General features: G+C 37.4%; 1 pseudogene; it reads left to right on the top strand.

Annotated features, from left to right (window-relative positions):
- The first annotated feature begins 2,073 nt into the window (after positions 1-2,073).
- Positions 2,074-2,928, top strand: LOC147398398 (protein PHOSPHATE-INDUCED 1-like; annotated as a pseudogene).
- Positions 2,929-24,123: the final 21,195 nt, after the last annotated feature.

Below are 24,123 nucleotides of genomic sequence, written 5' to 3'. Positions count from 1 at the left end.
CCAATTCAACAATTTAATTGAATAACAAGAAGAACTATTCTCCTGACTTCTTTTGTGTTCCTAGAGAAGCAATAGAGAGTTCCTATCAAAGTGGATGACGAAGGAGAAATTGAGTCCAGCAGAACCTGCCAATGGTAATCTAATTCTTGATCAATTGATTTGACGAATTCTTTCAGTTTTTCTTCGGATCCCTAGAAATTAATCTAAATTTCACAAGAACATTTGTCAAATTCATCAAGAATCTCTATCTTTACTTTCTGTAATAAGATTCGACATCATTTTAATTGATCTTAACTCTGTACAATTCGCCCTGTTCTTGAGAGATCGAAGTACTTTAGTTTAAACTAAACTATTCTTTTCTTTCTTTAATTAGATTTTAATGATTTAATTTGATATTGATTACCGTTTTTTTTTTAATAACTCTTATTGTTAATTCGTTTGGTTCTTGAGAAATGGTGAAATTTAATAGTCATAGCTAATTTATCTCAGGAAATGCAACTAATTAATTTTTAGATTTATTCATAATCAGAGTCAGTTCTGGGCAAGGAGAACTACATTGCTCATACGTTCACCTACGAAGAGATTGCAGATTTCACAAATAACTTCAAATTAGGGTCGAAGAGGTTTTTAGAGTAGTCTTTAATAATCAGGTACAATAGTTGAGTTAATCCTTAATTTCTGACTAATTAATTAATCATGTTTGATTAACTGATGTTGATGAATATTTTTTTTTTCTTTCTTTCTTATATAAATAAATAAATAAATTAATTAATTAATAGGTTGTGGTTCGTCACAAGAGTGTTTAAAGTTCGAGAGGTGGACATAAACTTTAGGATGGAGCTTCATTTACTCATGTTGTTGGATCATCCTAATATTGTCAAACTAATTGGTGTTTGCTTGGAAGGAGTTCTTTTCCTTCTAGTCCACGAGTTCATGCCTTTGGGATCACTCCAAGATCAATTTCACATATCACTCTAATTGTTTTTAATATCCATATATATATATATATATGGGTCCTGTTCGGCACCCTACACTTTACCCTACGTGTTTTGTCCTACATGGGATAGAAGTTTTGGAATATGCTGATTTTTTTGGTGAGGATAATCTCTGCGGTAAGGAGATCATCCTCACCAAAAATCAGCCCATTCTAAAACTTCTAACCCCATAAAAAATGGTTTACAAAAAATGGACCGTCTACAATTTTTCAACTTGTAAACATGGGGCTAGAAATTTCGGAATAGGCTGATTTTTGGTGAGGATGATCTTCTAACCGTAGAGATCATTCTCACCAAAAATCAGCCCATTCCAAAACTTCTAACCCATGTAGGACAAAACATGTAGGGTAAAGTGTAGAGTAAAGCGTAGGGTGCCGAACATTTCCCTATATATATGGGAAATGTTCAGCAGCAAACATTTTGGGCAAACATTTTTCAAAACATGGGTTAGAAGTTTTGGAATGAGCTGATTTTTGGTGAGGATGATCTCTACGGTGAGGAGATCATCATCACCAAAAATCAGCTCATTCCAAAACTTCTAACCCCATAAAAAATGGTTTACAAAAATTGATGGTCCACGATTTTTCAACTTGTAAACATGGGGCTAGAAGTTTTGGAATGGGCTGATTTTTGGTGAGAATGATCTCCTCACAGTAGAGATCATTCTCACAAAAAAATCAGCCAATTCCAAAACTTCTAACCCATGTAGGACAAAAATGGTTGGCTAAAATGTTGGCCAAATGCTTGGTGCTGAACGGGACCCATATATATATATATATATATATATATATATATATATATATGGGAGGCGTTCGGATGCCTCTATTTTAACAGTCGTTTTAACAAAAGAAACCCGACCGTTGGATATTGTTGAATCGGACGGTCGAGATTGTTGATTTCGTTTAAGTTATATATTATTGTTTTTTACAGCGCCATCCCTCGTTTTTATGATTATTAGTGCCACCTCCCTGGCATAATTACAACAGCAGAGAGAGTTCTCGTCTCCTCTCTCTTTCTCTCTCTGAAACATTCTCTCTCTCTCTCTCTATCTCTCTCGCTCGCTCGTTCGCTCCTCTCTCTCTCTCTCTCTCTCAGGCTCTCGATCTTGTTCAACATGGCTTCCTCTGTTTCAACTCTGCTTCTACAACTCCTTTTAGTGGTCTCTTTATTTCATTTCTCCTTTGCAGGAAGGAGACTCACCAAGTTGGTAACAGAACAACCTCTTCTCCTAAAATACCACAACGGTCCTCTTCTTTCTGGAAAAATGTCTATCAATCTCATCTGGTATGGTAAATTCAAGCCCTCTCAACGCGCTATCGTCTCTGATTTCCTCAATTCTCTTTACCCTTCCAAACCCCAAAACCAAAACAACTCATCTGTCTCCACTTGGTGGGAAACCACCCAAAAATACTACCATCTCTCTTCCAAAAAATCCAATTCTCTTCTTCTCTCAATAATGGGGAAACAAATCCTCGATGAGAACTACTCAATGGGTAAATCTCTAACAAGTAAACAAATCGTGAGATTGGCAGCAAAAGGCGAGGAAAAGAATGCCATTAATGTGGTTTTAACTTCTTCTGATGTAATCGTTGAAGGGTTTTGCTCGAGCAGGTGTGGAACCCATGGGTCGTCTTCTTCGAGTTCCTAGGTTAAGAACAAGAATTACAAGTTTGCTTACAGCTGGGTTGGTAACTCAGAGACTCAGTGTCTGGGTCAATGCGCTTGGCCGTTTCATCAACCGATTTATGGACCACAAAGTCCACCATTGGTTGCACCCAACAACGATGTGGGTTTGGATGGCATGGTTATTAACTTGGCTAGCCTTTTGGCTGGAACCACTACGAACCCATTTGGTAATGGTTACTTTCAAGGACCAACAGAAGCGCCTCTTGAGGCTGCATCGTCCTGTGTTTTTTGGGTTTCGAGGGTTTAGAGAGAACAGATGAGGTTCGAGGGTTTCAGCGTCGCGAGCGAGAGAGAGAGAGCAGAGAGAGAGAGAGAGAGAGGAGAGAGAGAGAGAGAGAGATGGTTTTCATCGAGGAGTTGCAGCGAGAGAGAGGAGGGTTTCAGCGAAGCTAGAGCGAGAACGAGAGAGAGAGTTGTTCGAGACTTTTAGAGAGAACAGACGAGTTCTCTCTGCTGTTTTTCACTCAGGGAGGTGACACTAATAAGTCAAAAGATGAGGGATGGCGCTGTAAAAACCTATAAGTTATAATTTAAACGCAATAAACAATCTCGACCGTCCGATTTAATAATATCCAACGGCCGGGTTACTTTTGTTAAAATGACTGATGAAACTGATGCCTCCGAACGCCTCCCTATATATATATATATATATATGAGTAGCGTTCAATGGCCAACAGTTTGGCAAAACATTTTGGCAAACACATTTTTCAAAACATGGGTTAGAGGTCTTGGAATGGGCTGATTTTTGGTGAGGATGATCTCTATGGTGAGGAGATCATCATCACCAAAAATCAGCCCATTCCAAAACTTCTAACCTCATAAAAAATGGTTTACAAAAAATGGACGGTTCACGATTTTTCAACTTGTAAAATGGGGCTAGAAGTTTTGGAATGAGCTGATTTTTGGTGAGGATGATCTCCTCAACGTAGAGATCATCCTCACCAAAAATCAGCCCATTCCAAGACCTCTAACCCATGTTTTGAAAAAGTGTTTGCCAAAATGTTTGCCACGGATAGGGACCCTATATATATATATATATATATATATATATATATATATATATATATATATAGGGGGCGTTCAATGGCCAACTTTTTAACAAACTTTTTGGCAAAACATTTTTCAAAACATGAGTTAGAGGTTTTGGAATAGGCTGATTTTTGGTGAGGATGATCTCTACGGTGAGGAGATCATCATCACCAAAAATCAGCCCATTCCAACACTTCTAACCCCATCAAAAACAGTTTACAAAAAATGGACGGTCCACGATTTTTCAACTGGTAAACATGGGTTAGAAGTTTTGGAATGGGCTGATTTTTGGTGAGGATGATCTACTCACCGTAGAGATCATCCTCACCAAAAATCAGCCCATTCCAAAACCTCTAACCCATGTTTTGAAAAATGTTTTGCCAAAAAGTTTGCTAAAAAGTTTGCCCTTGAACGCTACCCATATATATATATATATATATATGATCTGTATATATAGGTTTTCCACGTGGCAACAAACCAATAGACTGGAAGACGAATATTATTTGCAAAGACTTGATCAGACCATCCAACATATTATTGCATGAAAGGTATCATCCAAAGTTGTCCCAATTTGGATTTGCAGAGCTTCTTCCAGATGATGAAGAAGAAAATGCAACCATGAGGAAAGATGACGTTTATTACCCTCATGAGCGGGTAAATGACTACCAACTCTGATATTTACAGTTTTGCGGTGATCCTGTTAGAACTCATTACAGGTTACAATGCCAACGATCAAACCCCTCAACTAAACCTTGTTCTAAGGGTAATTAATTTCATAATTTATTTAAATATTAATTAATTTATGGAATTCCCATTTCACCAATAAGCAACCTAGTCATATTAATTTCAAAACGCTACATTACTGTTTTCCAAATTAAAATATTTCACTTAAAATCAGGAAATATTTTAGGTTACTATTTTACAAAGGGATGGGTTTTTTTTTCTTTTTTCTTTTAACGATTTCCCATAGTTAAATATAAAATACATTAATTTCGAAAATGATAATTTACTATTTTCAAAATTAAAAGGAATTGTGTGCTGAAATGAGAATTTCAATAATTTTTTTTTTACGACCTTTCCGTGAATTTGCCCTATTTTTTGTCTTGAAAATTGATTATATTCAAATTTTACATGTATCTTGCTCTTGAACTATTATTACCTTCCTCCCTTAATTTATAAAAAAAGAAGATTAAATTATTGTTTTTGTCATAATTAACAAGCAAACAGAGCTTCCAAACGCGCGTGACGAGATACTTGAATTGCAAGATCCATCCCATTTTCGAGAGAAAAAGTTGGTCGAGGCTCTTAAATTGTCATGCAGCTGTAGGGAATACCAGGCTGAAAAGCGTCCTCCAATCTGCGAGGTGGTTAGCATCATATCCAAAATAGTGTCATTGAGATAAGGATCTAAGAAGTAACAAGGTGATATGGTAGGAACGACAAGGGCTAAGAATTAAGATGAAAATTTTCTTTTACTTTTTCTTAAAAACATTTAGAGTGGAAACACGTTACAGAGTAAATGTTGGGCTAACCCATGTTGGGCCTGATGAGCTCTTTCGCCGTAGCAAAAGTGCAAAACCATATTGGTGCATCTTTCTTTTTTTTTTTTTTTGGTAAATAGTTCTGGATTGGTGTACAAAACAAAATAAATAAATAAAAGCTTGATTTTGGTTGGTGAATTCATATTTTTCTTACAAAGCTTTTGTTTTGTGTTTTACATTAATTTTATAATCACTGATTGAGTTTTTAATGAAAAGCTTGGTAAAATAATTAATTTTGTCAAATAAATCATTGGATGTAGCTTTCTAAAAATCTAAAGGGGGTTTTTGAGTAAAAGTTGAAGATGAAGGCATTTAAATCTTTCATGTTACCTTTTTGAAAAGACATGGGATGGTACCTCTAATTTAATCAAAGTGAGTAGGGGCATGTCAATTTTTTTTTTTTTAGTATTAAAAACTATTTTTTTTTATGAAAAATACTAAACTTATTTACTACAACACTGCACTGACATGGTGATGGCACAAAATCATAGATAATTTTTCTCAAGATGCGAGTTATATATATTTGAGTAAAATCAATGGTTGGGGTTGTTGATGGTGGTGTAGGATGCCAGTGTAGCATGACTTTTTATTATTTTAGTAAATTATATTGACATACTTGAGTCTACTCACAAGTATCATGTTAACTCGATTTGATTGGTTTTTAATCAGTTATAAAACTATGATATCAAGCAGACTGAAAAGTTTTGATCCAATGTATTTGGACTTCAGATAATAAAATCTAGTGGATTAGAATTCTCCAAAAAAACATAAAATAAATCTAGTGGATTAGAGGCCCATATATATAATTAGAGTAGATAGTAGGACTATTTATGAGATTACTTTGCTGAAATTGAATACCGTGTGTAATGTTATACCTTTGAGAAGTCGTAGTATTCATTTGACAGAAACTAAAAGGACAATAGTGGGAGCATGCATTTATTGGACAAATTGGTTGATGAAAAATGCAATATCACTCGATTGTTCAAAAATGCCAAACTTAAATTGCCCTTGATGAGAATCATTGCCTATAAGTACGTATGTATCAGTCTTCCTATTATCCTCCTCACTATTTTTTTTTACCAAAATCTTCATTCATCTTTAGTGGCTTTGGATTCGATGTTCTTACTCTTCAACTTTATATGTATTTAATGATGAGGATTGGACTAGTATTTGCCCTGGTGATTGACATTCCAACAGTGGGTTTCACATCTTTTTCAGACCAAATTTAATCACATGAAGCTTCAAAAATTAACCTACTTTTTCTCCATCAAGTATATAAGGATCTTGACATTTTTCTTTCAAATCCAACTATTCTCTAGTCACTATAAGAAAAAAGAGCTGTAGTGACAGCCACAGTCGTCATTATAGGGCATAAATCTATCGTTGTATCCTATAGCAACGGCTAACATGGTCGTCGCTGTATCATACAACGATGGTCATACCTTCACTATAGCAATATTTTACCAGAAAAAATATTGGTGGAAATTTTTTTATAGTGACGAGCACCAAGCTTATAACGACAATTATTGTAGGTCCCTGTATGTCGAATAATTCCTGCCAAAATAACGTGCAAAAACTTTCAGTTTATAGAGTCGGTCACAATCCTTTGCTATATGTGATGTTTTTATAAAAAAATACAGAACTTGTGGATATAACGACGGCTGTGTTTGGCCCTCAATATATGTTGTGTTTATTATAAAAAAATTGTATGTGGCGAACTATTACATTTTTTTAAGTTAATTTTCTTGTAATGAGTGTGACAATCTAAGTACAAAACTTAAATGGGACTAATTTTATTCTCAATTCATGGTAAGTTAGGCTAGGCCGGATCGGGCCAAAGCTCAGCCCATTGACAACCCTATTACTAATAAACACTAAAGAGAATTTTCGAAATTTTAAATAGCTTTTTCTATTTTAATACAAAAATTAATAAAAATGATTAATTGACTTTGTTGGACATTTTGATATGCTACTCGCCCTATTTCTCCTGCTTCATTTAAGGATTGTCTCATGATGCCCAGATATTCCCCAAGCTCACTTTGAGCCAAAATCCTATGGCCACAAGAGGCCTTGAATTGACGGATTCTGTCATACAAAATGGCTTCTTCCTCTTGATGGTCTACTTGAAACTATGAAACAAGAATTTGGGCTTCCAAAATTTTCACGACCCCCTTGCTTCTGAATCTTCGGTTGCTTGTTCCATAAAAGAGGGGTTATTGTTGCCCGAGGAAGAGAAAGATCCCAATGGACCTAGTTCCGCAAGTTCCATCCCCAAATTAGAAGGGGCGTTCTGCCTAAGGCATGGTTCCACAGCCCGCATAAGCTCATCAGAAACCTCACCTCGAGTGGGAGTAGGAGTTGGTAGAAGTAGGGAAGAGGGTACTGCCACTACGTCATATTTTACAAAAAACGACGGGCCAAAGCCGTTGTTTTTTAAGAAAAATGACGGCCCCCGCCGTCGCAAGAGCCATTGTAAATAACGATGTCGTTCTTAGTGAACGATGGTTGGCACGTGTTAACAAAGTGTCGTAAAAAACGACGGTCATGGTCTGTCAAAATAAAACGACGGCCCAAACCCATCATTTTGTTAGTCGAATTTAAATTTAATTAATACATATAAACGACGGCTTAAAGCCGTCGTTTTTTGACACTTTTTTTTCCCCCAAATTTAGCCACTATTGTTTGTCATTTTTAATATTTTTCACCTGAAAAGAAAATGACAATATTCATTGAATAGAAAATTGAAATCTAGCAAAATAAATAAATATACCAAAAAAACAAAAATTTACATTTTTCATCCTGTAACGTTGTTCTTAGTTTAATTATTTTGGCCAATTAAAATATAAGTGCATTACAAGATGCCTGCAGAACATCAAGAGTATAAATATGATATATCTAATATGGCATTATAGTCCTTTAGTTAAATCATATATCAACCAGATAAGGTGAATCTGGTTACGAACAGATAGCGAGTATAATTCAAAATCATAATGTTGATAGCCAAAATCTTAATTGAAGTAAGTTTTGGCCAAGATCAGAACGAAACATTAACCCCAAAACACTGAAACATTCCAATTTTCAAGATGTTTCAAATTGTTTTGAAATGATTCAACCAAGACTCTTTTGGTTTTTCTACTAATTGAAACAATGCTTCAAGATTTTAAACCTTAAACAAATAGTAGAAATGCAAATTAATGAGCGAACCTTCGAATCAATACTGGAATCGCAGAATTCGTAACAGAACTTTGAGATCTGCGAAGAAATAAAAGTTAAGAAGAAATCTCCATTATTCAAGCAAAACCTAGCTTAAATTAAAGAAATAGATACAGATCATTCTCAAATGGATGTAGAAAACATTATGCTCAGAGAGAGAGAGAACTACCGCACGAACCTCGACTGGTTTCGTAAGTTCGAAACTCAAAATCGTGAGAAAAGAAATCGAGAAGAAATCAAAAATGAGATTTCTTAAAACTCTAGGGTTTTTTTAGAGGAAGAAGAACAGAGAAGAAATCGAAAATGATTTCTAGGTTGTCTTTGAGAAAGAAGATACAGAGAAGAGGTCGAAATTTTGGTTTGGTAAAGGTTGGTGCGGCAATAGTAGTACTCACATTTTATTAACACCACACCAAACGATGTAACATTAGTAAACTTTGGTGTGGCAATAGTGATTCTTTTACTAATTAAATGACGGATTAAATTAGTTGTTAATAAACGATTATTATAATCATCATTAAGGGTTAAACAATAGGTGAAAACCGTTGTATATAAACGATGGCTTTAGTCCGTCGTTTTTCCCGCATTATTTAGTCGTTTTTAACAGTTTGTGACGTAGTGCTGGTTCTGGAGCATATGGCGGAACCTCCCCTTGATCCTCAAGATCAACAAAGACCACCATAAGAAAACCAAAAAATAGTGCGGTAAGGATGGCAAGGCCGACCCCCTCAAAAAATACGCAAAAGATATTTGATTTCATGTGGACTATAGAATCAAATGTGCAACTTGTGAAACAAAAGTGGATTTTCTTGTCCAACACTGCATTGATCTGGCAATGTGCAGATAACCATTAATATTTTGCATTGTCTCTGGAGGAAAAATCAATGGTTTTATGTACACGACCACGTTAGTGTAGTGTTGAGCACAATGTCTAATGAAGTCAATTTAGAACAACTCAAAATTTAATTTCTAAAATGATATACCATTTTCAAAATTAAAATGAAGAGGAAACTTAAATTGTAATTTCGTGATTTTTTCTATTTTTTTGAATCCGACAAGTCTTACAAAGTTAGGAAGCATTTCACCCTTACTAAGGGTCCTTGGACTCACCTTCTGATATCCAAAAGAGGATCCCATGCACTTCAAGGATGTAAAGGACAAAATTCTAAGAACTTTGAAAAAAAAAGTTTTTTTGTTGAAGTTTAATTTTAAATTTTGGAGTTAGGTAGAAATTCAGTGGACACCTATTTTCAAAACCTTGGAGCTAACTCAAAGACATTGGTTTTTGAAAAAAAAATTGTTGGACCTAAGTCTTTTAATGAAATTTGCTAATATGTAATCCATTTGAGTAAAATAATCTTTAGTAAGGCTTAAAATCTTACTAAATTTGTAAGGAAAATGACCCCCCTCCCCCTTTTTCGAGAATTTTCCCTACTTATATCTTAAATCGGTCAAATAGTTTGCAGAGATCCATCTGCAAGTAGACCAAACATTGACTTCTTCAAAATGGGTCAACTTGAAACACCATTTTCATTAGTTTTCCAATGAAAAATAGGAAAGTCTTGATTCTTGGTTGTTGAAAAGAACATATTTGATTCTTGAATGTGATATATCTAGGAGTGACACTTTTAACATGACCCATAAACACGACACGAAATTAGTGGGTTTGGGTCAAGTCTAACTGGGTTTGGATCATAATAGTGTCAACCCGTCTAGCACGATTATTACATGGGTTGAGTTCAGGTTAGGGGCATCAATCCGCTTAACCCATTTTGACATGTTTGGTTGTTTTTTCATTAATGTGTAGTTTTAAATATATAAAACAATTATTTAAGAATTTTTTAAGCTACCCATTTTTTATAAGATTTTCTTAGAATTTTTTCATAAATCATATTTTTTTTTTTAATTCTATAAAATATAGAGGGTATTTTAAGATATTTTTCAAATAATTAATGGTTTAGCTTTTAGTTTGGGTGAGAAAAAAAATATTTTCCTTACTAAGTTATTTATTTATATTATATTTTTTTAATCTGATTTTTCATTTACATCTAGAGGCATGCAGTGTTTGATTCTTAATATGGTGATCCATGTGGGCAAAATGACCCTTACTAAGTAAGGCTAGTATGTCTATGCGATAATGAAATACACTTTACTTAGCCAATAATAATAACATCAATATTAATAATAATGAAAAATACTTTCCTTGCTAACTTTGTAAGGAAAGTTTTTTTATCACGTCACCTTATTGAATCCAAAAACATGATCTAATTTGTAAAGGAAAAAATTATATGAAGTTTGAAAAAAAAATCAAATGAAAGTTATTTTTACCATTTAACTTAGTTTATAGTGGTATGACTTTATTTTTAGTTAGAGTATTTTATTTTTGGTGGTGGCAATGTAATTAGTTTTTTCCAATAAAAATTGGAATTTTATCAAACAAGTTATATATGGGTTGGGTCAAGTATTCTTATTTATAAATGGGTTGGATTTGGGTTTAAGTTTTTGACATGATTATTAAATGGGTTGGGTTTGAGTTTGGTATATTTCCATAATAATAAAAGAGTTAAATAAGATAAAAGAGCTTGGGAACTCGAAGGGAAGATGGGGAGCCTTAGCAGACTAAAACACTGATGAAGATGGGGGACCTTAGCAAACTGAATCAGTTAGAGAAGGTAGTGGGACAAGGTTATGACATAAGTTTATTAGGAATCGAAGAGGAAGTTGAACCAGGGGATTATGGGCAAAGGTGGACAAGTTTTGAAGGAATTAGCCTGCGACTGAGGGGGAGTGGAGGAAAGAATGGGGCATATGGTAGCAAGGGTACTTATGGGAGCAGAGGGAGAGGGGGCATGTAATCTCCCAGAAACCCAATGGACCTCGTCGAAAGAAGGAACTTCTTTACCCTTACTGGAGAGGGGCCTGATGCTATGACAGAAATGTCCCATAGGATATTTGATGAAATGCTAGAAGAAAAGAGACTCTTAATTGATGTTGAGGACTTGGATGGAAATAATAAATCCACCATGCCAACTCATACTGATGTAGAACCGCAAGATAATCTCATCCCTACTGTAGACACCCCATTTTTGCACTCGCCTGATTAATCAACTCGTCAACCCGATCGCAATGATTCCCAATGATGGATGTGTATTCCATTGCTTTATTTTGTTACCAGATGTGTTTCAGAAATCCGAATGAGGTATCTCAAACTAACAAAACCTTAAAAACCACGCTACGCTAGGTAAATACGACCCCAGAAACATAGAAATCATCATCTTGCAAACCAAAAAGAAGCTTCACGATAAAAATCACTAAAAACTATCAAATTACCAAAATACCCCTAACCTCAAAACAATCCTAGAGCCTACGTTACGCTTAGGAAAACTCATTCAAACACATAAAACAACAAATCGAAACCAAATAAATCATTTCGTCAATTTTCATAGAATTCGACAAAATTACGAAAATGCCCCTCATAAAGTTCACGACCATTTCACATAAAAATTTTCATAAATGACACAAACCAACATTCTCACTGAATTCCTTACGAAAAACTGATTCTAAAACATCCTAGAACATTAAAAACTGACCTAAAACGTGAAAAGTTCTCTCTGGGGGCAAAACGGTAATTTCACAATTTTCATGATAAAAAATTTCGAAATTAATAAATAAAACATTAAATAATTAAATTGAAACATTAATGAAATTAATTTAAAATTTTGAACCTAAAAATCGATTAATCGGACTCTCAGGCAAAATTGTTGAGGGTTCGTGGGATATTTCTTTAAGGACCCCTCCATTTGGGGGTCCAAAGAATTAAAGAAATAATGGAGGGGCCTTCTCCAAAAATTTAGAGTAAATCAAGTAAGACTGAAGTCAAGGTATTAAAGTCAATCAAGTGAGACCGAAGTTAAAATTAAAGTCAATTAAGCAAGACTAAAGTCAAGATATTGAAAGTCAATCAATTAAGACTAAAGTCAAAACATTAAAAATCAATCAAATAAGACTAAAAGTCATAATAGAGATCTAATTAAATAATAACTCTATCTAATAGAGTTCTAACTTAAAAACAATTCTACCTAAAACAATTTTAATTAAAACACAATTCTACCTAAAACAATTTTAATTAAAACACAATTCTATCTAAAATAAGTCTAACTAAAACACAACTCTAATTAAAAGATCTCTAATTAAACACTAACTCTATCCAAATCAACCCCTAAAAACATCTATAAATAGAGGTGCTCACACCCTATTTTCGTATCAAATCATAAATCCTAAGAGAAGTAGGTCTAGAAGCTCCCCTAGCCCCCCATAAACCCTAGTTTTGGAGCCCCAACTCCTTAGCTAACATCCCTCCTTCAATTTTAGTCTAGAAAACACCCAAAAGCCTTCTAAAAACATCCCCAAATCTGCAACGAACTTGAAGAGTTCAAATTCAAAAACAAGGAGATACCTTGCCTCGGAGATCCGAAGTCAAATCCGGAAGCAGAACGAAGCAAGGGAGCACGATACAAGGAGCTCTTTTTGTCAGATCTGAGGGAATAAAGTCCTTGCATCGGAAAGGTATTTTTTTTATCATTTTCTATTTTTATCTAGGTTTTAGCAATGTAATTTACTTGGGAATTTAGTAGAGACCGGCTTTGGCCGGGCGGGATTGGTGCCTAACACCTTCCAATCCCGTAACATGATCCCCGAATTCAGTTTTTTTTTTTTTTTGGTTTTAGATTAGTTTTATCCGTTTAGAGTCATTGATCGGTTCCTAGACCGTAATAACTAGGTGGCGACTCCCAAACCTCAAGGGTCAAAAGCGGATCCGCGCACCCCGCGGATCGAGGGCGCTTTCACCTACGATAGAATGGGGGAATGAGAGTAGGAACGCGACAAGGGAAGGGCCTAAAGGGACAATGGATACCAATAGGTAGGAGACAAGAGCACCTACAGATACAACAAAAGGAAGCTCCAACACAAAGGCCACCACGAACATTGTGGATAGGGGGACCCAAAGGGCCAACATAGAACAATACAAGAAAGATGTGGAGGCAAGGGAAAAATCTATTGACTCAGTAACTAATACCCACTCTTGGGCAACTTTGGTAGAGGCCAATACCAAAGCCTCTATAAAGGGACAAGGCAAGCTGGCTTTTCATCCACATATTCTGGAAGGAAACAATAAATATAACGCTTGCTCGAAGGAAATGATTAAGAAGGGGAGGAAGAATAGGAAGGAAGGCTAATAGGCCATTTCTTAGGACATCAATTCAGCTATGCAGTGGTTAAGAAAGTGTAGACACCCCAATTTACAAACCCGTTAGGAAAACTCAAATTTCCTCGAATTTATTCCGATTTAGAACTCAAGATTTTCGACTAGCTCGCATTGTCACTTGGCATCATTATTCATGTATACATGCATACATGCATCATCTCATATTATTTTTGCATTCCCATACCTTGTCCCTAATCCAATCTAATTCTACTCACTTCCATAATTTAATCCAAATCCATATCCATTCTTCAACCTCACCCAAGTCCAAAACCAAGTCCATATCCTAAACTCAAAACCAAGTCCATTTTAAGCCCAACACCAAGCCCATTATAAGTCCATTCTCCCACACCTCCCAAAAGGTGACACATGTTGATCTCCCATAAGCCCTCAATACCCAATGCATTATCTAATTGGAGAGTCAACTCCCCTTTTGTTAAAACTCAAGAATGCCATTCTCAAAAGGTGTGGTCAAACCAAAAAGATACTTTGGTATTTGGTAATAATTTATAAAGTTGAGAGAACTTCCAATCATACCCTCAAAAGGTGAGAATCTTCAAGTACATATATGGAGTTCTCCTATTAGTTCATTTCAAAATTATACTTCCACCCTTGCTTTATGTGTTATTTACAAATGAATCAAGGTCTATTTTTCACCTACCATTTCACCTTTACACATGTCATTTTCCTACTCACCCTCCCAAAAGTACTTTTGTTCTACCATTGGCCCATTTCAAAAATATACTTCTACCATTGCTTTATGTGTTATTTACAAATGAACCAAGGTCTACTTTTTACCTACCACTTTACCTTTACACATGTCACTCCCTTATTCACCATCCCAAAAATACTTTTTGTTCTCTCACCTCTATTTACCAAAAAATCAAAGATCAAATAATGTTTTTAGGGTTTCTTCACAAATGTCATCTTTACCCTCATACAAATGAAAAATCAAAAAAGAAATAACCTAAAACTCATGTCCATTTTCTTTATTTTTAGGGTTGGACCACTTTATCCCTAAAAATTCTCCAAAAACTCTATAAATACCCTCATTTTCTATTAATAATGGATGCTCTCAAGCCCCCATCTCTCAACCTAAAACTCTACCAAAATCCCTACTCATTCTCTCATCTCCTAATTTCAACTCACTCAACCCTAAACCATCTCACTCAACTCTCAAGTCTACCTCTCAAGGTTCAAGACCACCAAGGGACAAGGTGGGGTTAAGATGTAGTTTATTTGTTTTAAAGCTTGCATCTTCTTCGTCTAACCCTTTACTTTATTTTTTTTTAGAAATCCCTTAAGATGTAATGCATACCCCCTCCCATCCCCGGTAGATTGGACTAAGGTTTGATCGAAAGGATGGGGGTTGAAGCCCTTTTTACTTTAATTTCATTCATCATATTGTACATAATGCACACACTCACCTATGCATGACAATGATGAATAAATGTGTCACCATCTTGACAGGGTCAGACACTAAGTTTCTAGTCATGCATACATGCATCAAGGTTGTGGCTTCAAGGGAATTCCATCATGGAGTCTCTCTAAGAGCTCAAACCTACATTCGTATTCATAAATTTAATGTGACTACATGGGTCATTCTCTTCCATAGAATGCCCCCTAATGTCACTTTGAAATCAAAAACCCTTTGAAAAGGGGACATTTCACTCCAATGCACACACCACTCTTAGCATGCATTCTCATGGATTTTATTATCTATTATCTTAAATTTTTACAAAATAAAATGACCAAGCAAGGTAACCACCTTTGGTGGAGAGGATGGGGTGCCTAACACCTTCTCCATCCTCTAACCGGACCTCCTTAGCTAGATCTTAGGTAGACCTTGCCCTTTCCAATAAATGAAAGTCACTACAATGCCATGGAAAAAATGGTTTTCAAAAAATATGATTTGCGTGCCTATTCACACCCATTTTCAAAAAAGAATGGTGACGACTCCAAAAAATGTAATATTGAGGTTCATGGCGAACATTTCATGTCTACAACTTGACGAATCCACTGGGGAGACTAGTGGGTCTAAACCGATTTGACTTGGCCATTTTCTTTTCTTTTATTTTTCTTTAAAAAAAATATTCAACTTTATTCCTTAGTTTTATTTTGTTACTAACATATTTGGTGGTTGATTCACTTTGTTGTGTTTATGATTTTCTCTTCTTTGTGGGAATGCATGTAATATTTATTTTATTATCTTGTTATGGTTCAAAGTTGTAAGGGTTGATACACATTTGTAATGCACTTGTGCACATTCGATTCACAGCTCATTGCACAAACCACCTTCTCCTATTTTAAAATCTAACCCCGGAAACCGGTACTCTCAAGTCCCCTAAATCGTTCATTTGGGGAGGCGGGGAGGAGAACATCTACCTCAATCACCAACCTAAGAAATGTACATTTCATTGTGCATGGAGGTTTGAAGATTGAGTAACCTCAAACCACCTATAGCTGCATACATCAAAATACGATTAAAGGCATATGATACAAATGTCAAGATGTATCAACCCTTGGGTATCATGTAATCTTCTTTTTTTTTTTTGCCTTTGAAGGCAAAATTGTATAGATTTTAGACTTTTTTATTTTTTTTCTCCTTTGTTTCCTTACATGTCCCCCTAGGTAAAGGGATATATATATATATATATATATATATATATATTTTATGCTTTGCATCATAAAAAATAAAAAATAAAAAATTTGTACCCCAAGCCAAAAAACAGAGGCTATATGCCTCAAAATCTCAAAAAAAAATGGCGAAAATTAAGGTTCTGGTCCGTTTTTAAAGAGCGGACCAGTACAAAAGCACTTCGTTCCGCTCATTAAAAACGGACCAAAAAAAAAAAATTTTACTCATTTCGTCCCATACAAAAGTTTTGACAACTTTTCTCTTGGACTTTATTTTTATTTTGAATTTTAAGACCTGAAAATGATTAAATACACTATTTCTATCATTAAACTTAGAGCCTACCACTCGCTACTTTGTGTTTGATCCAAACGGAGCTCGCCTACACTCTACCTATCAAAATTGATCCCGACCCAATATGGCGTACTATCAACCTTACCATCATCCATCATCGAGGATTAACTTAAATCGAGTCCACAACCCATAACCACTCTGAATCGGGTCCGTGACCTGTATCAATACCAAAATACGTTCACAACCCATATCCATTTTCAAATGGGTCCACGACCCATACCCACTTCAAACTGGGTCTACGACCCATATCCACTTTCAAATGGGTCGACGACCCATATCCACTTCAAATAGCTTCACGACCCATATCCGCTTCAAATAGCTTTACGACCCATATCCATTTCCAAATGGGTCCACGACCCATGCCCACTTCAAACTGGGTCACGACCCATATCTACTTTCAAATGGGTCCATGACCCATACTCACTTCCAAATGTCCACAACCCATATCCACTTCAAATGAGTTCATGACCCATATCCATTTCCAAATGAGTCCATGACCCATACTCACTTCAAACTGGGTTTACGACTAATATCCATTTCCAAATGGGACAATGATCTATACCCATTTCCAAATGAGTCCACGACCCATACCTACTTTCAAATGGGTCCACGACCCATATCTGCTTCAAATGGGTCCACGACCCATATCTACTTCCAGATGGGTCCACGACCTATACCCACTTTCAGATGGGTTCACGACCCATATCCATTTCGAGTCGGATCCACAACCCATACCCAACCCAAACCAGATCTATCCTTCAATCTCAACCATGTCCATAATCTATGTGTGAACCATCAAAATCAACAATTGGTGGATCAATTCAAATAAATCCAATCATTTTCTAACAAATTAGATTTGAAAAAAAAAAAAAAACAAAATAAAATTTTTTTAAAGCACCAATTGCAATTCTTGATCAAAGTCGGTGCCTAAGAACGATCTTACCCTGTTGATACGAGGGGGATAGACTATGTCTATTTAAGGAAATAAGGTGATTTAAGAATGCCATTGTGCGCCACCTTTTCCTAGGGGATTTGACTGGCTGATCTTGATTTTAGAGAATTGAATTGAGGGACTAACAAAATGATTTTTTCGACTCAATCTTTCTACAGTAATCCGTCTTTAGAAAATATTTTTCCTGGCTCCGCGTCGATAAACCTCCAGCTCCCTACTGACAAACCTCTGGCTCTATGCTGATAAACCTCCTGGCTTCGCGTCAATAAACTTCTAGCTCCGTACTGACAAACCTCCTGCTCCATGCTGATGAACCTCTGGCTCCGTGTCAATAAACTTCCAACTCCATGCTGACAAACCTCCAATTCCGTGCTGACAATCCTCCTGCTCCGCGCCGATAAACCTCTGATTCTGTGCTGATAAACCTCTGACTCCACGTCGATAAACCTCTAGCTCCGTATTGACAAACCTCCGGCTCCATGCTAATGAACCTCCAGCTCCGTACTGACAAACCTCCGATTCCGTGCTGACAAACCTCCTGCTCCGCGCCAATAAACCTTCAATTCCATGCTGACAAACCTCCGGTTCCGTGTTGATGAACCTCTGACTCCGCGCCGATAAACCTCCAGCTCCGTGTTGACAAACCTCTGGCTCTGTGCTGATGAACCTCTGACTCCTCGTCGATAAACCTTCGGTTCCGTGCCGATGAACCTCCAGCTCCGTACTGACAAACCTCCGGCTCCGTGCTGATGAACCTCCAACTTTTTGTTGACAAACATTTGGCTCTGCGCCAATAAACCTTCTACTCCGTGTTGACAAACCCCAGCTCCGTGCTGATCAATATCTGGCTCCGTGCCGATTAACCCCAGCTCCGTGCTGACAAAAAATCCAACCTAAACCAAATTCAGAGTTTTATTAATGCAACTTTACCAATTAATCCAATGTGACCTAATAAATCATCATGCATCTTCATTATGTAAATAATATATTAACGCCTAACCTCTTGTCCACAGGTGGCCAAACGACCTAGAAAGAAGTACTTGCTACCTGACAATCTTCCATATTTTCTACGCTCGCAACCAATTATGAGCACTTCAGAGCAACCTCAACAGACAATGACAGAAGTAATAACAGATCTCACCTCGAAGCTAGATATAGTGGTGAAGGTATTGGAAAAACACGACAAGATTCTAGATCTACTAATGGCAAATCCAAACATCATTCAAGCTATACAACATCAAGCAACCAGCTCGAATCAGGCTGTACCCGAACAACCTCTACAACAACAACTACTAGCACAGAATACCTTGTCCCCATGGCTCCAACCAATCAAGGACCGCCAATTCATATTCATTGCAATCCGCAATGACATGAGGTGGTTCAAAAGCAAGAATATGAGTGTAAGGCAACTGAAGTAAGGAGCACCATAGAAGAGAAACTTGCCAACAAACTCGAGGTAGCGGAAGAGGAGATTAGAAAAATGAAAAGAAAGGATTCCGCGAATGGAATGAGGTTCAAAGATCTCTGTCTATACCCGAATGCACCACTACCACCAAAATTCAAGTGTCCCGATTTTTAGAAGTATAATGGCATCAGGTGCCCTCTGTCCCATTTGAAGCTCTATTGTGGTTCTATGTGCCAAGTTGGTGATGATGACAGGTTGTTGGTTCAGCTCTTTCAAAGGAGTTTAACAGGGACGGCCCTCTCATGATTCTCTTAGTTAGATCATTCGCGGATTAAGAGCGGGCAAAACCTGACTACAATTTTCTCGGAAGAGTACATATTCAATACGGACATGAGATTGGACAGAAATGACTCGAAAGCTAAAGGAAAGTGTGAAAGAGTATGCCCAAAGGTGGTGGTAATCGACTTCTAAAGTGAAGCCACCGATGACTGAACAAGAGATGAATACCATATTCATCTCAACTTTGGGCCACTCATTCTATACGCATCTAGTGGATCATACAACTGCAAGCTTCTCGTCATTGGTCCAAGTGGCGGACCGAGTTGAAGACGATTTTCGGTCAAGTCTGATCTACGACTTGTCCAGTCTAGGGGCACCAACAGGGGGGTCTACTCAACGGAAACCAGTAGTCTTGAACAAGAAGAAAGAAAAAGCACAAGTTAACAATGTACAACCTGTTCGACCTTTCTTCATCTCAATACCAAATCAGAGGCCGCCAGTACCTCAGGTCCCCTTCACAGTTAACCCACCTCAAGCTGCACCAGTCCCACAGGCATTCTAGTTCGGACAAAATCCAGTATTTGGTCAGAACCCACAGTTCCCCAAAATAATCAAACAGAGCAATGCAGACCCAATAGAATCCCATGAGTCTTCACTCGTTTGCCTATGACTCTATCAGAACTACTCCCAACCCTACTCAGGGGAGAATATCTCACCAAGCACCAAGGGGCCAGGGTACAATCCCAATCAATTCTGTGAATTCCATATGGGTGCACCGGGGCATGCCACCGACCAATGTTGGCAATTCAAACACCAAGTTCAAAATCTGATCTACAGGAAAACGATTATTTTCGATGGTCTGGTGGCCCAAACACCTCAACAAAACATCAACCAGAACCCATTACCAACTCACAACGGGGTAGGCGATGGGTTTACAATCAATGCAATAGAGAGAGACGAACCAAGTTTCGACCCTTTAGCTTTGATAGCACCTGTTGGCTCGAAGGTTAGAGTCAGCTTGAGAAAGGAACCCACATCCTCGAGCATCAATGTTGTACCTCAAGATGTAACTAATCAATCACCTTCTCAACTCCCCATCAGAATGGCCAATTTCACCATTCACTCAAACTCCCAGACTTCAAACCCTTCACGACTACCTCTCATTGTACCCTACACACTACCAACTTCAAGCTTTTCTTTTCGGCCACCCCTCATTATACCTTGCACCATATCGACTTCAGGCCCTTCTTCATACCCTACACTGCACCAACCCCTCAAATTTCAAGCTTCTCCTCCCGACCACCCCTCATCCTATCTTGTACCAACCCACATAACCCAAACATCACTACATCAACCGTCAAACCCAATCCACCACCTCTCATCCTTCATCTAAAATCGGACCCTCAACCCATGACCATCATATCCTCTAAACCATTTTCGTATCGCTCAAATCAAACCATCCCATGGAGTTATGAGACGATGATTGTGACATCCGCAGGAGTTGAGAAGTCGAAAGAGGTTATGGTCACGGACATTAGTCATATGACTAGATCAGGGAGGTGCTGCAAAGTATTGAAAAAGGAACAGAAGAAGCAGAATGAGGAAGAAGAAAGAAGAAAAGAAAAGGGAAAAGGAAAGCTAGTAGAAGAAGAACAAATACCGTCAAAAGAGTTTGAGAAGAAGAAGAGTAGAGTAATCGATAAAGAAGCAGCAGACCTTCTCAAACTCATTTGAAAAAGTGAGTATAACATAGTAGAGTAGTTGAACAAGATGCCAGCTCAGATCAGCATCTTCGACCTTCTACTAAATTCAGAGCAACATCGGGAAGCACTACTTGAGGTTCTTATTGGTGCACATGTGCCTGAGACCACCTCACCGAAAGAATTGGAAAAGATAGTTGGACAGATTATAACCCCCAATCCTATTACCTTCACGGAAGACGAATTCATCAATGGAGGGCGTGGTCACATTGAACCATTGCACATCATGGTAATGTGCAAAGGCATGATGGTAGCAAGGGTATTGATCGACAACGGTTCGGTTCTTAATGCTTGTCCCCTACAAACTTTGCACAAATTAAACACAGATTTGTCTCACCTCAAGCCAACTAGAAGGACCGTAGGGGCTTTTAATAGTAAGAAAATTGAGTCGTTAGGGGAACTTGATCTTCTAGTCACCATTGGATCATGTACGTTTGAAGTGACATTTGAAATTCTGGACATACCCTCAGCATTCAATCTCCTTCTAGGAAGACCCTGGATCCATATTGCAGGGGCAGTCTCTTCTTCCTTGCACTAGCGAGTCAAATTTATCATGGGATTGAGGGTGATATTGGTTCTCGCAGAAAATCTCATACCAGTCGATCTATCACCGGATGTACCATATATTGACATAGAAATGATCGGGAAAAATGAGGGGTACCATTCCTTTCAATTCACATCTGTCAATCATATCCCAAGAGGAAAAGAGAAGACAAGGGCAGAGTTGTCAAAAATAAATTTGATGATCGAAAGAGTGATGAAAAAGGTGGGATATCATCCGAAACAAGGGTTAGGACCTAAAGGAAGAGGTAGGGCCACTCTAATTAATGCCCAAAAGCACACTCCCTACTTAGGTCTTGGGTTCAAACCTACGAAGAAAGACATCTCTGACATGAATGATAAAAAGAAGGAACTTTGATTTGCACGAAGATAAAATCAAGAGCTTAACGTGTGGAACTTGGGCAAAGTACCACACATCAACTTTAGTTTCCCACTATCCTTGAAGAGCCCAGATGATCTGTTAAAGCCATTGTCAACAAATCACATAGGAGAATCAGGTGTTGTAAGTATCGAGCCCGTTCAATTACAAGAAGACTCATTCGTCGAGTCCTCACAGTCCTTCATGGATGGTACAGACATCCTGTTCAAAAGGGATTCCGAATGGGGTCAAAAAGAAAAAAGAGAGCCCGCCAAGGCGGAAGTCGCAATATCCGAAGAAGGAAAATCATTGTTCCCCTTTCAAATAGATTGGGGATTTGTCGTAATTCCGCTCACCCTACAAATGCTTGCACCCGGATTTGACGACAATCACCCAGAAGTGATGGTCATATTTGAACCATCAAGGGAACCATTCTCCCAACCTATCTACCCTGTAGAAGAAAGTCAAATTTTCAAGAATTGGGAGGAATACCCAATAACTTATGAGGCCGCCATGGGGTCTAGAATCCCTACGGTCTCCAAAGAAAAATGCCATTAGCAAAATCTCGTCTGCCCAAGGACCATAATGAGCCCTTGTCCTCGGAGCAAGACTATTTTGGGGGCTCACATTCGTCGCTAATGAATTTGCATGACTTTTCTTTATCTTGCTTCGGGCATACGGATAGTTCGCAAAATCCAAAAAAATAAAAAATCCTTCAAAATTCAAAAAAATAAAAAATCTTTCAAAATTCAAAAAAATCAAAAACTCTACAAAATTCAAAAAAATCAAATATCTTCAAAAATTCAAAAAAATCAGAAATCTTCAAAATATCAAAGGTTTTCAAAGAATTTCCTCGGTTGAATAAATCATGTGACATAATAGAGTATGAAAGAGATGAATACGACTTTGACCTCGAGCTCAACTTTAATCTCATGGGGATTGAAGAAGAATCAGAGGAAGATGTTGAATATCCTCTAAAAGAAATAAAAGAACTCATGGAATGTCATGAGAAGGGTGTTCAGCCAAATATAGAGGATACAAACTCAGTGAACCTAGGCACCGAAGATGACCCACGAATCGTCAAAATCGGAGTCCTATTGACGATTGAACAGAAAGAAGAGATGACAAAGTTTTTACAACAGTACCAAGATGTCATCGCATGGTCCTATCAAGATATACCTGGGTTAGACACAGATTTAGTCGTCCACAAGTTACTTATCAAATCAGGAAGCAAGCTAGTCAAACAGAAATTACGAAGGTTGAAACCAAAGTGGACACTTAAAGTCAAGGATGAAGTAATGAAACAGTTTCAAGCAGAGTTTCTCGCAGTATCCACTTACCCTGAGTGGCTCGCTAATGTCGTTCTTGTACCTAAGAAAGATGAGAAAGTACGCATATGTGTGGACTACCATGATCTGAAAAGAGTCAGTCCTAAAGATGACTTTCTATTACCGCACATTAACACTCTGGTTGATAATACAGCTGGGCACGGTATGTTCTCTTTCATGGATGGCTTCTCAGGTTATAATCAAATAAAAATGATAAAAGATGACCAAGAGAAGACTGCATTCATCACACCTTAGGGCACCTTTCACTACAAGGTTATGCCATTCGATCTAAAGAATGCTGGGGCAACTTACCAACGAGCCATGACTGCCTTATTTCATGACATGATCCACAAGGAGATAAAAAGTATATGTGGATGACATGATAGCTAAATCCAATCTCGATGAGGATCATCTGGTAAACTTGAAAAAATTGTTTGATCGATTAAGGAAGTACAATTTAAGACTTAATCCGGCAAAGTGTGTATTTGGGACAACGTCAGGAAAGCTATTGGGGTTCATTGTTAGTAGAAGAGGCATCGAAATTGATCCAGCTAAAATAAAGTACATCATAAATATGGAGCCACCCAAATCAAAGAAAGAGATAAGGGGATTCCTAGGGAGAATTCAGTCCATTAGTCGGTTCATCACCCAACTAACTCCAATCTGTGAGCCAGTATTCAAACTACTGAAGAAGAATGAGTCGAAAGAATGGAATGAAAACAGTCAAAAAAATTTCGACAAGATTAAAAGATACCTGCTTAATC

The sequence above is a fragment of the Akebia trifoliata genome, chromosome 7, assembly GCF_017979445.1.
Source record: "Akebia trifoliata isolate Shusen 1 chromosome 7, ASM1797944v1, whole genome shotgun sequence".
Classification (NCBI taxonomy): domain Eukaryota; kingdom Viridiplantae; phylum Streptophyta; class Magnoliopsida; order Ranunculales; family Lardizabalaceae; genus Akebia; species Akebia trifoliata.
Note: the sequence above shows the minus strand (reverse complement) of the source record. Positions and strands in the feature narration are given on the sequence as shown.